Here is a 13,292-nt window from a genome sequence, read left to right on the forward strand (position 1 = left end):
ATTTATATGAATGGAAGATGAAGGGACTGCCACAGGGCCTCTTCATGATTAAAAATAAGATGCTGAACAGATCAGGCTCCATCTGGCCACAGGGAGCAATATGTACATGCTAAGTAATGAAAAGTCATAGTATAATACATTGAAACAGTCAAAAACACCATAGTATATTATGTTGAAAAAAGTGATAAAAAAGCCATTGTATAGTATGTCCAAAAAAGCCATAGCGTTGTACATCGAAAGAAGTGATGAAAAAGCCATAGTATAGTATGTAGAAAAAAAGTCATAAAAAAGCCATAGTATTGTACATTGAAAAAAAATCATAAAAAGCTATAGTATGTTAAAAAAGTGATTTTAAAAAAGCCTCAATATAGTGTGTCAAAAAAGTGATAAAGTATGACGAAAAAAATGATGAAAAAGCCATAATATAGCATATCGAAAAAGAATTATGAAAACGCCATAGTATAGTATGTCGAAAGAAGTCATAGTATAGTACATCGAAAAAAAATATAAAAAATCAATAGTATAGTATGTCCAAAAAGTGATAAAAAAGCCATAGTATAGTATGTCCAGAAAAGCCATAGTATTGTATGTCGAAAAAAATGATCAAAACGCCATAGTATAGTATGTCGAAAGAACTGTTAAAAAAGCCATAGTATAGTATGTCGAAAAAAGCCATAGTATAGTACATCGGAAAAAAAATCATAAAAAGCCATAGTATAGTATGTCCAAAAAGTGATAAAAAGCCATAGTATAGTATGTCAAAAAAAGTGATGAAAAGCCATAGTATTGTACAACGAAAAAAATCATAAAAAATCAATAGTATAGTATGTCGAAAGAAGTGATGAAAAAGCCATAGTATAGTATGTTGGAAAAAAATTATAAAAAAGCCATAGTATAGTATGTCAAAAAAGTCATAGTAAAGTACATCGAAAAAAGTGATAAAAAAGTCATAGCATAGTATGTCGAAAGAAGTGATAAATATGCCATAGTATAGTATGTCGAAACAAGCCATAGCAAAGTACATCGAAAAAAAATCATAGAAAAGCCATACTATAGTACATCGAAAAAAATCACAAATAAGCCATAGTATAGTATGTCGAAAAAAGTCAGAGTATAGTATGTCGGAAAAATTGATAAAAACGCCATAGTATAGTATGTCGAAAAATGTGATAAAAACGCCATAGTATAGTATGTCGAAAAAAGTGATGAAAATGCCATAGTATAGTATGTCGAAAAAAGTTATGAAAACGGCATAGTATAGTATGTTGAACAAAAGCCATAGTATAGTACATCGAAAAAAATCACAAAAAAGTCATAGTATAGTATGTCGAAAAAAGTGATAAAAACGCCATAGTATAGTATGTCGAACAAAAGCCATAGTATAGTACATCGAAAAAAATCACAAAAAAGCCATAGTACAGTATGTCGAAAAAAGTCCTAGTATAGTATGTTGAAAGAAGTGATAAAAAAGCCATAGTATAGTACATCAAAAAAACATTTCAAAACGCCATAGTATAGTATGTTGAAAAAAGTGATAAAAAAGCCATAATATAGTATGTAGAAAAAAGCCATAGTATAGTACATCGAAAAAAATCATTAAACAGCCATAGTATAGTGCATCGAAAAAAATCATAAAAAAGCCATAGTATAGTATGCCCAAAAAAGTGATGAAAACGCCATAGTATAGTACATCGAAAAAAATCATAGAAAAGCCATAGTATAGTATGTTGAAAGAAGGGATAAATATGCCATAGTATAGTATGTCGAAAGTACTGATAAAAAAGAAGTGTAGAAAGAAGTGATAAATATGCCATAGTAAAGTATGTCGAAAAAAGCAATAGTATAGTATGTCGAAATAAGTGATGAAAAGGCCATAGTATAGTATGTCGAAAAAAATCATAAAAAAACATAGTATAGTATGTCGAAAGAAGTGATAAAAAAGCCATAGTATAGTATGTCGAAAGAAGTGATATAAAAGCCATAGTATAGTATGTCGAAAAACGCCATAGTATAGTATGTCGAAAAAAGCCATAGTATAGTACATCGAAAAATCACAAAAAAGCCATAGTATAGTATGTCGAAAAAAGTCATAGTATAGTATGTCGAAAGAAGTCATAGTATAGTATGTCGAAAGAAGTGATGAAAACGCCACAGTATAGTATGTCGAAAAAAGTGATGAAAACGCCATAGTATAGTATGTCGAAAAAAGTGATAAAAACGCCATAGTATAGTATGTTGAAAGTACTGATAAAAAAGCCATAGTATAGTATGTCGAAAGAAGTGATAAATATGCCATAGAATAGTATGACGAAAAAAGCAATAGTATAGTACATCGAGAAAAATCATGAAAAAGCCATAGTATAGTATGTCGAAAGTACTGATAAAAAAGCTATAGTATAGTATGTCGAAATAAGTGATAAAAACGGCATAGTATAGTATGTCGAAAAAAATCATAAAAAAACCATAGTATAGTATGTCGAAAGAAGTGATAAAAAAGCCATAGTATAGTATGTCGAAAGAAGTGATATAAAAGCCATAGTATAGTATGTCGAAAAACGCCATAGTATAGTATGTCGAAAAAAGCCATAGTATAGTATGTCGAAAAGGGAAAAAAGCCATAGTATGAGTATGTCGGAAAAAGCTATGGTATAGTATGTTGAAAGAAGTGATAAAAAAGCCATAGTATGGTATGTCGAAGAACGATGAAAACGCCACGGTATAGTATGTCGAAAAAAGTGATGAAAACGCGCCACAGTATATTATGTTGAACACAAACCGTAAGTATAGTACATCGAAAAATCATAGAAAAACCATACCATAATTGTATCAGAAAAAATCACAAAAAGCCATAGTAGTAGTATGTCGAAAAAGTCATAGTATAGTATCGCGAAAAATAAATCGCACATAGTATAGATTATATCGAAAAATGTAAACGCCATAATTATGGTGTATGCCGAAAAGTGGTAAACATCATAGTATAGTATCGGAAAAAAGTCATAGTATAAGTATGTTGAAAGAGATTGTAATAAAAACCATAATATAGGTATGTAGAAAAAGCCATAGTATAGTACATTACGAAAAATCGAAACAACCATGTATAGTGCATCGAAAAAATCATAAAAAAGCATAGTATGGTATGCCCAAATAAAGTGATGAAAAACAGCCATAGTATAGTACATCTGAAAAAAATCATAGAAAAAGCCATAGTATAGTATGTTGAAGAAAGTGATAAATATCGCCATAGTAAAAGTATGTCGAAAAACAAATAGTATAGATACATCCAGAGAAAAATCATAAAAAGCCATAGTAAAGTAGTACCGAGAATAAAGTGATGAAAAGGCCATGTAATTATGAGTATGTCGAAAAAAATCATAAAAAACATAGTATGGTTGTCGGAAATAAGTGATAAAACGGCATAAGTATAATATGTCGAAAAAATAAATAATGATATATAGTATGAGGAGGAGAAAGAAGGACAAGGACAACCCAAGGAGGACCGAAGAAACACAGTGGACCCCAGGACCGGAGAAAGGACAAAGACAGGAAAGACCGACCACACACAAGGAAAGGACACAGCCGGAAAGACCGGAGAAAATCATAAGGAGAAAGAAGGAGGAGGAAAAGGAAAGGAGGAGGAAATGGAACGCAGGAGGAGAAATGGAAACAGGAAGACCAAGGATGAACGGCACAGGAGGAGAGGAAGGACACCGACACACCGACCACACGACCACATGGACAGGCACACCCAGACACGAGAGGACCGAGACAAGGAAGGAACGGAACAAAGAGGAGGAAGAAAGAAAGAGAGGAAGACCGAGAGGAAGACCGAGAGGCACAAGGAAACGGAGACCGGAGGACAGGAAAAGACGGAGGAATCCCACAGGATAACTGAAAAGAGGACCACAGAAAATGGACAAACGCACACACAACCACAGAGACCAAAGACACAGGAAAATGGACAAAACCCAGAGACAACCAGAGAGAAAGAACTGACAGGAGGAGGAAACGAAAGGACAAACAGAGAGGAATGGAAAGAATAACTTGAGGAAAATGGAAGAACTGTGGATAAAAGACAGACAGGAGGACGAAAATGATAAAGAGAAAAGAACTGGATAAAAGATAGTGAAGACGGAAAATGGATAAACAGGAGGAGGAAAGAAGGAGAAGGACAAAATCCAGTGGAATGGAAAGAGAAGGACAGGAATGGAATGGAAGGGAATGGGAGGAAATGGAAGGAAGGAATCCCACAAAAAGCCATAGTATAGTATGCCCAAAAAAGTCACAGTGTATGCCGAAAGAAGTGATAAAAAAAAGTTTGCGAATACGGCATGTGGTGAAAAAAAAGCCGGCATAGTACATCAAAACCCCAAACGCCAGTATAGTATGTTGAAAAAAGTGATAAAAAGCCATAATATAGTATGTAGGTGCTCGCTAGTATAGTACACCAAAAAAATCATAAAACAGCCATAGTATAGTGCATCGAAAAAACTCATAAAAGCCGGCGTATTAGTATGCCCAACAAGGGATGAAAACGCCTATAGCATAGTACATCTAAAAATCATAGAAAAAGCCATAGTATAGTATGTTGAAAGAAGGGATAAATATGCCATAGTATAGTATGTCGAAAAAGTGATAAAAAAAGCCATAGTATAGTATGTCGAAAATAATTATCAATACGCTATAGTATAGTATGTCGAAAAGTACTGATAAAAAAAGCCAGAGTATAGTATGTAGAAAGAAGTTATAAATATGCCATAGTAAAGTGGCGTCAAAAAGCAATAGTATAGTACATCGAGAAAAACATAAAAAAGCCATAGTATAGTATGGTCGAAGAAGTGATAAAAAAGCCATAGTATAGTACGTGAAGAAGTGATATAAAAAGCCATAGTATAGTATAGTCGCGAAAAACACCATAGTATAGTATGTCGAAAAAAGCCATAGTATAGTACATCGAAAAATCACAAAAAAGCCATAGTATAGTATGTCGAAAAAAGTCATAGTATAGTATGTCGAAAGAAGTCATAGTATAGTATGTCGAAAGAAGTGATGAAAACGCCACAGTATAGTATGTCGAAAAAAGTGATGAAAACGCCATAGTATAGTATGTCGACAAAAGCCATAGTATAGTACATCGAAAAAAATCACAAAAAGATAGTATAGTATGTTGAAAAAAGTCATAGTATAGTAAGTTGAAAGAAGTGATAAAAAAGCCATAGTATAGTACAATGAAAAAAAATCATAGAAAAGCCATACTATAGTACATCGAAAAAAATCACAAAAAAGCCATAGTATAAGTACATCAAAAATAACAAAAAGCCATAGTATAGTATGTCGAAAAAAGTCATAGTATAGTAAGTTGAAAGAAGTGGATAAAAAAAAAGCCATAGTATAGTAAGCACGAAAAATGAAAAGCCATAATTATAGTACATTGAAAAAATCACAAAAAAGTCATAGTATAGTATGTTGAAAGAAGTGATAAAAAAGCCATAATATAGTATGTAGAAAAAAGCCATAGTATAGTACATCAAAAAAAAATTTCAAAACGCCATAGTATAGTATGTTGAAAAAAGTGATAAAAAAGCCATAATATAGTATGTAGAAAAAAGCCATAGTATAGTACATCGAAAAAAATCATAAAACAGCCATAGTATAGTGCATCGAAAAAAATCATAAAAAAGCCATAGTATAGTATGCCCAAATAAGTGATGAAAACGCCATAGTATAGTACATCGAAAAAAATCATAGAAAAGCCATAGTATAGTATGTTGAAAGAAGGGATAAATATGCCATAGTATAGTATGTCGAAAAAAGTGATAAAAAAGCCATAGTATAGTATATCGAATAAATATCAATACCTATAGTATAGTATGTCGAAAGTACTGATAAAAAAGCCATAGTATAGTATGTAGAAAGAAGTGATAAATATGCCATAGTAAAGTATGTAGAAAAAAGCAATAGTATAGTACATCGAGAAAAATCATAAAAAAGCCATAGTATAGTATGTCGAAAGAAGTGATAAAAAAGCCATAGTATAGTATGTCGAAAGAAGTGATATAAAAGCCATAGTATAGTATGTCGAAAAACGCCATAGTATAGTACATCGAAAAAAATCATAAAACAGCCATAGTATAGTGCATCGAAACAAATCATAGAAAAGCCATAGTATAGTATGTTGAAAGAAGGGATAAATATGCCATAGTATAGTATGTCGAAAAAAGTGATAAAAAAGCCATAGTATAGTATATCGAAAAAAATTATCAAAACGCCATAGTATAGTATTCGAAAGTACTGATAAAAAAGCCATAGTATAGTATGTAGAAAGAAGTGATAAATATGCCATAGTATAGTATGTAGAAAAAAGCAATAGTATAGTACATCGAGAAAAATCATAAAAAAGCCATAGTATAGTATGTCGAAATAAGTGATAAAAACGGCATAGTATAGTATGTCGAAAAAAATCATAACAAAACCATAGTATAGTATGTCGAAAGAAGTGATAAAAAAGCCATAGTATAGTATGTCGAAAAAAGCCATAGTATAGTACATCGAAAAATCACAAAAAAGTCATAGTATAGTATGTTGAAAAAAATGATGAAAACGCCATAGTATAGTACATTGAAAAAAATCATCAAAAATCCATAGTATAGTACATTGAAAAATCACAAAAAAGCCATAGTATAGTATGTCAAAAAAAGTCATACTATAGTATGTCGAAAAAAATGATCAAAACGCCATAGTATAGTATGTCGAAAGAAGTGATGAAAAGGACATAGTATAGTATTATGAAAAAAATGATGTAAAAAGCCATAGTATAGTATGTCGAAAGAAGTGAAGAAAAAGCCATAGTATAGTATGTCGAAAAAAGCCATAGTATAGTACATCGAAAAAAATCATAGAAAAGCCATAGTATAGTATGTCGAAAGAAGTGATAAAAAAGCCATAGTATAGTATGTAGAAAGAACTGATAAAAAAGCCATAGTATAGTATGTCGAAAGAAGTGATAAAAAAGCCATAGTTTAGTATGTCGAAAAAAGCCATAATATAGTACATCGAAAAAAATCATAAAAAGCCATAGTATAGTACATCGAAAAAAATCATAGAAAAGCCATAGTATAGTATGTCGAAAGAACTGATAAAAAAGCCATTGCATAGTACATCGAAAAAAATGATAAAAAGTCATAGTATAGTATGTCGAAAGAACTGATAAAAAAGCCATTGCATAGTACATCGAAAAAAATGATAAAAAGTCATAGTATAGTATGTTGAAAGAAGTGATAAATATGCCATAGTATATAGTACATCAAAAAAAATCTTAAAAAAACCATAGTATAGTATGTCCAAAAAGTGATAAAAAAGCCATAGTATAGTACATCGAAAAAAAATCATAAAAAAGCCATAGTATAGTATGTCGAAATAAGTAATAAAAAAGCCATAGTATAGTACATCGAAAAAAGTGATAAAAACGGCATAGTATAGTATGTCGAAAAATGTAATAAAAATGCCATAGTATAGTATGTCGAAAAAAGTGATGAAAACGCCATAGTATAGTATGTCGAAAAAAGTGATAAAAACGCCATAGTATAGTATGTCGAAAAAAAGCCATAGTATAGTACATCGAAAAAAATCACAAAAAAGCCATAGTATAGTATGTCGAAAAAAGTCATAGTATAGTATGTTGAAAGAAGTGATAAAAAAGCCATAGTATAGTACATCAAAAAAAATTTCAAAACGCCATAGTATAGTATGTTGAAAAAAGTGATAAAAAAGCCATAATATAGTATGTAGAAAAAAGCCATAGTATAGTACATCGAAAAAAATCATAAAACAGCCATAGTATAGTGCATCGAAAAAAATCATAAAAAAGCCATAGTATAGTATGCCCAAATAAGTGATGAAAACGCCATAGTATAGTATGTCGAAAAAAGTGATAAAAAAGCCATAGTATAGTATATCGAAAAAATTATCAAAACCCATAGTATTAGTATTCGAAGTAATTGATAAAAAAGCCATAGTATAGTATGTTGAAAGAAGTGATAAATATGCCATAGTAAAGTATGTCGAAAAAAGCAATAGTATAGTACATCGAGAAAAATCATAAAAAAGCCATAGTATAGTATGTCGAAATAAGTGATGAAAAGGCCATAGTATAGTATGTCGAAATAAGTGATAAAACGGCATAGTATAGTATGCATTAAGGGTGTTTAGCATGGTAACGAAAGATTGTTACAGAGAATAGGATGACGTCGACAACAGAACTGGTTTGCCGCAACTCTCATATAAAATTAACCACTGTGCCCACAAATACACTCCTTCCAAAACAGTCTTAAAGAATGCAAAGCCTGCAACAAATTTGTACAATAACTCACTAAAGAGTAAAGAAAAGTCATGTGAAATGAAAAAGAAAACTGTAAAAGAAAAGCAATATGAAATGAAAAGAATGTGTGGAATGAAAATAAAATGTAAATGTAAAGACAAGCAATGTTATAAATTGTAAATGTTTTCAGCATTCCCGCATCAAAGTGGTGATTTTAGCTTTCTTGTACAACCTTCTTAAAATGTAAGGGATAATGGAGCTTGGTTGGGTGGTGGGACTGCTTTCTGGGCGCCGGAAAATTTCCTTATTTTCAAATCCAAAACTTGACAGGTATGCATATTATAGTATGTCGAAAGAACTGATAAAAAGCCATATTATAGTAAGTCGAAAGATGTGATAAAAAAGCCATAATGTAGTATGTCGAAAAAAGGGATGAAAACCCCACAGTATAGTATGTCGAAAAAAGTCATGAAAACCCATAGTATAGTATGTCGAAAAAAGTGATAAAAACGCCATAGTATAGTATGTAGAAAGAACTGATAAAAAAGCCATAGTATAGTATGTCGAAAGAACTGATAAAAAAGCCATAGTTTAGTATGTCGACAAAAATCATCAAAAAGCCATAGTTTAGTATGTCGAAAAAAGTGATGAAAACGCCATAGTATAGTATATCGAAAGAAGTGATAAAAAAGCCATATTATAGTATGTCGAAAAAAGTGATGAAAACGCCATAATATAGTATGTCGAAAAAAGCCATAATATAGTACATCGAAAAAAATCATAAAAAAGCCATAGTATAGTATGTAGAAAGAACTGATAAAAAAGCCATAGTATAGTATGTAGAAAGAACTGATAAAAAAGCCATAGTATAGTATGTCGAAAGAAGTGATAAAAAAGCCATAGTTTAGTATGTCGGTCAAAAAATCATCAAAAAGCCATAGTTTAGTATGTCGAAAAAATCATAAAAACGCCATAGTATAGTATGTCGAAAAAAAGTCATAGTATAGTATGTCGAAAGAACTGAAAAAAAGCCATAGTATGTCGAAAAAGGGAAAAAAGCCATAATATAGTACATCAAAAAAATCATAAAAAAAGCCATAGTATAGTATGTCGAAGAAGCCATAGTATAGTACATTGAAAAAATCATTAAAAAAAGCCATAGTATAGTATGCGAAAAAATCATAGAAAAAGCCATAGTATAGTATGTCGAAAAAAACATAAAAAAAGCCATAGTATAGTATGTTGAAAAAAGTCATAGTATAGTATGTCGAAAAAAGTGATAAAAACGGCATAGTATAGTATGTCGAAAGAAGCCATAGTATAGTATGTCCAAAAAGTGATAAAAAAGTCATAGTATAGTACATCGAAAAAAATCATAAAAAAGCTATAGTATAGTATGTCAAAAGAACTGATAAAAAAGCCATAGTATAGTATGTCCAACAAAGCCATAGTATTGTACATCAAAAAATCATAAAAAAGCCATAGTATAGTATGTCGAAAGAAGTGATGAAAAAGCCATAGTATAGTACATCGAAAAAAGTGATAAAAAAGCCATAGTATAGTATGTCGAAAGAACTGATAAAAAAGCCCTAGTATAGTATATCGAAAAAAGTGATGAAAACGCCATAGCATAGTATGTCGAAAGAACTGATAAAAAAGCCATAGTATAGTATGTCGAAAAAAATCATCAAAATGCCATAGTTTAGTATGTTGAAAGAAGTGATAAAAAGCCATAGAACAGTAAGTCGAAAGAAGAGATGAAAACGGTATTGTATAGTATGTCGAAAAAACTGATAAAAAAGCCATAGTATAGTATGTCGAAAAAATCATAAGAAAGCCAGTATTAGTATGTTACGAAGAAAGCCATAGTATAGTACATTGAAAAAATTCATCAAAAGCCATAGTTTAGTATGTTGAAAAAAAATCCGACCATAGTATAGTATGTCGAAAGAATTGATCAATATGCCATAGTATAGTATGTCGAAAGAAGCCATAGTATTGTACATAAAAATCATAAAAAAACATAGTATAGGTATGTCTAAAAAGTGATTAAAAGCCATAGTTGTATTATGTTGAAAAAATCATAGAAAAGCCATAGTATAGTATGTCCGAAAGTACGATAAAAAGCCATAGTATAGTATGTCGAAAAAGAATAAGTATAGTATGCGGAAAAATCATAAAAAAGCCAAGAGTATAGTATGTCGAAAAAATCATAAAAACCATAAGTATAGTATGTCGAAGATGTGACGAAAAGGCCATAGTATAGTATGTGCGAAAAAGCCATAAGTATAGATTACATCGAAAAAATCATAAAAAGCCAGAGTATAGGTATGTCGGAAAAATCATAAAAAACCATATATATATGGAAGTAAGTCGAGAAGACAAAAAGCCATGGTATAAGTATGTCAAAAAGCCATAGTATAGTATGTCGAAAAAAAGTCATAGTATAGTATGTTGAAAGAAATCATCAAAATGCCATAGTTTAGTATGTTGAAAGAAGTGATAAAAAGCCATAGAACAGTAAGTCAAAGAAGAGAGATGGAATTGTTGTATGTAGTGTCGGAAAAACTGATAAAAAAGCCATGAGTATAGTATGTCGAAAAAAATCATAAAAAACCATAAGTATAAGTATGTCGAAAAAATCATAAGAAAGACCATAGTATAGTATGTCGAAAAAGCAATAAGTATAGTAATCAAAAAAATTCATCAAAAAGGCCATAGTTTAGTATGTTGAAAAATCCATAAAAACGCCATAGTGTATATGTCGAGAAAGAGTGATAAAAAGCCATAGTATAGTATGTAGAAAGAAGTGATAAAAAGCCATAGTATAGTATGTCGAAGAAGTGATAAAAAGCCATAGTATAGTATGTAGAAAGAACTGATAAAAAAGCCATAGTATAGTATGTCGAAAGAGTGTAAAAAGCCATAGTTTAGTATGTCGAAAAAGCCATAATATAGTACATCGAAAAAATCATAAAAAGCCATAGTATAGTACATCGAAAAAAATCATAGAAAAGCCATAGTATAGTATGTCGAAAGAACTGATAAAAAAGCCATTGCATAGTACATCGAAAAAATGATAAAAAGTCATAGTATAGTATGTCGAAGAACTGATAAAAAAAGCCATTACATGAATTACATCGAAAAAAATGATAAAAAGTCATAGTATAGTATGTTGAAAAAAGTGATAAATATGCCATAATTATATAAGTACATCAAAAAATCATAAAAACCATAAGTATAGTATGTCCAAAAGTGATAAAAAGCCATAGTATAGTACATCGAAAAAAATCATAAAAAAGCCATAGTATAGTATGTCGAAATAAGTAATAAAAAAGGCCATAGTATAGTACATCGAAAAAGTGTCAAAACGGCATAGTATAGTATGTCGAAAAATGTAATAAAATGCCATAGTATAGTATGTCGAAAAAGTGATGAAAACGACATAGTATAGTATGTCCGAAAAAAAGTGTCATACATAGTATAGTATGTCGAGACAAAAGCCATAGTATAATTTACATCGAAAAAATCACAAAAAGGCCATAGTATAGTATGTCGAAAAAAGTCATAGTATAGTATGTTGAAAGAAGTGTAAAAAAGCCAGGTATAGTACATCAAAAAATTTCAAAACGCCATGTAAGGTATAGTATGTTGAAAAAAGTGATAAAAAAGCCATAATATAGTATGTAGAAAAAGCCATAAGTATAGTACATCGAAAAAAATCATAAAACAGCCATAGTATAGTGCATCGAAAAAAATCATAAAAAAGCCATAGTATAGTATGCCCAAATAAAGTGATGAAACATACATAGTATAGTACAATGAAAAAATCATAGAAAAAGCATAGGTATAGTATGTTGAAAGAAGGGATAAATATGCCATAGTATAGTATGTCGAAAAAAGTGATAAAAAGCATACGGTATAGTATATCAAAAAATTATCAAAACGCATAGTATAGTGTTCGAAGTACTGATAAAAAGCCATAATATAGTATGTAGAAAGAAGTGATAAATATGCCATAGTATAGTATGGTGAAAAAGCAATAGTATATTACATCGAGGAAAATCATAAAAAAGCCATAGTATAGTATGTGCGAAATAAGTGATGAAAAGGCCATAGTATAGTATGTCGAAATAAGTGTATAAACGGCATAGTATAGTATGCATTAAGGGTGTTTAGCATGGTACGAAAGATTGTTACAGAGAATAGGATGACGTTAGACAACAGAACTGGTTGCGCTCTACTCTCATATAAAATTAACCACTGTGCCCACAAATACACTCCTTCCAAAACAGTCTTAAAGAATGCAAAGCCTGCAACAAATTTGTACAATAACTCACTAAAAAAGAAAAAGTCATGTGAAATGAAAAGAAAAACTGTAAAAGAAAAGCAATATGGAAATGAAAAGAATGTGTGGAATGAAAATAAAATGTAAATGTAAAGACAAGCAATGTTATAAATTGTAAATGTTTTCAGCATTCCGCATCAAGTGGTGATTTTAGCTTTCTTGTACACCCTTAAAATGTAAGGGATACTGGAGCTTGGTTGGGTGGTTGGGACTGCTTGGTGGTGGCCCGGAAAATTTCCATATTTTCAAATCAAAAACTTGACGGGTATGCATATTATAGTATGTCGAAGAACTGATAAAAAGCCATATTATAGTAAGTCGAAAGATGTGATAAAAAAGCCATAATGTAGTATGTCGAAAAAAGGGATGAAAACCCCACATTATAGTATGTCGGAAAAACGTGATGAAAACGTCATAGTATAGTATGTCGAAAAAAGTGATAAAACGCCATAGTATAGTATGTAGAAAGAACTGATAAAAGCCATAGTATAGTATGTCGAAAGAACTGATAAAAAAGCCATAGTTTAGTATGTCGAAAAAATCATCAAAAAGCCATAGTTTAGTATGTCGAAAAAAGTGATGAAAACGCAATAATATAGTATGTCCGGAAAGAATTGATGAATATGCCAT

Source organism: Perca fluviatilis, chromosome 13 (assembly GCF_010015445.1).
Source record: "Perca fluviatilis chromosome 13, GENO_Pfluv_1.0, whole genome shotgun sequence".
NCBI classification, from domain to species: domain Eukaryota; kingdom Metazoa; phylum Chordata; class Actinopteri; order Perciformes; family Percidae; genus Perca; species Perca fluviatilis.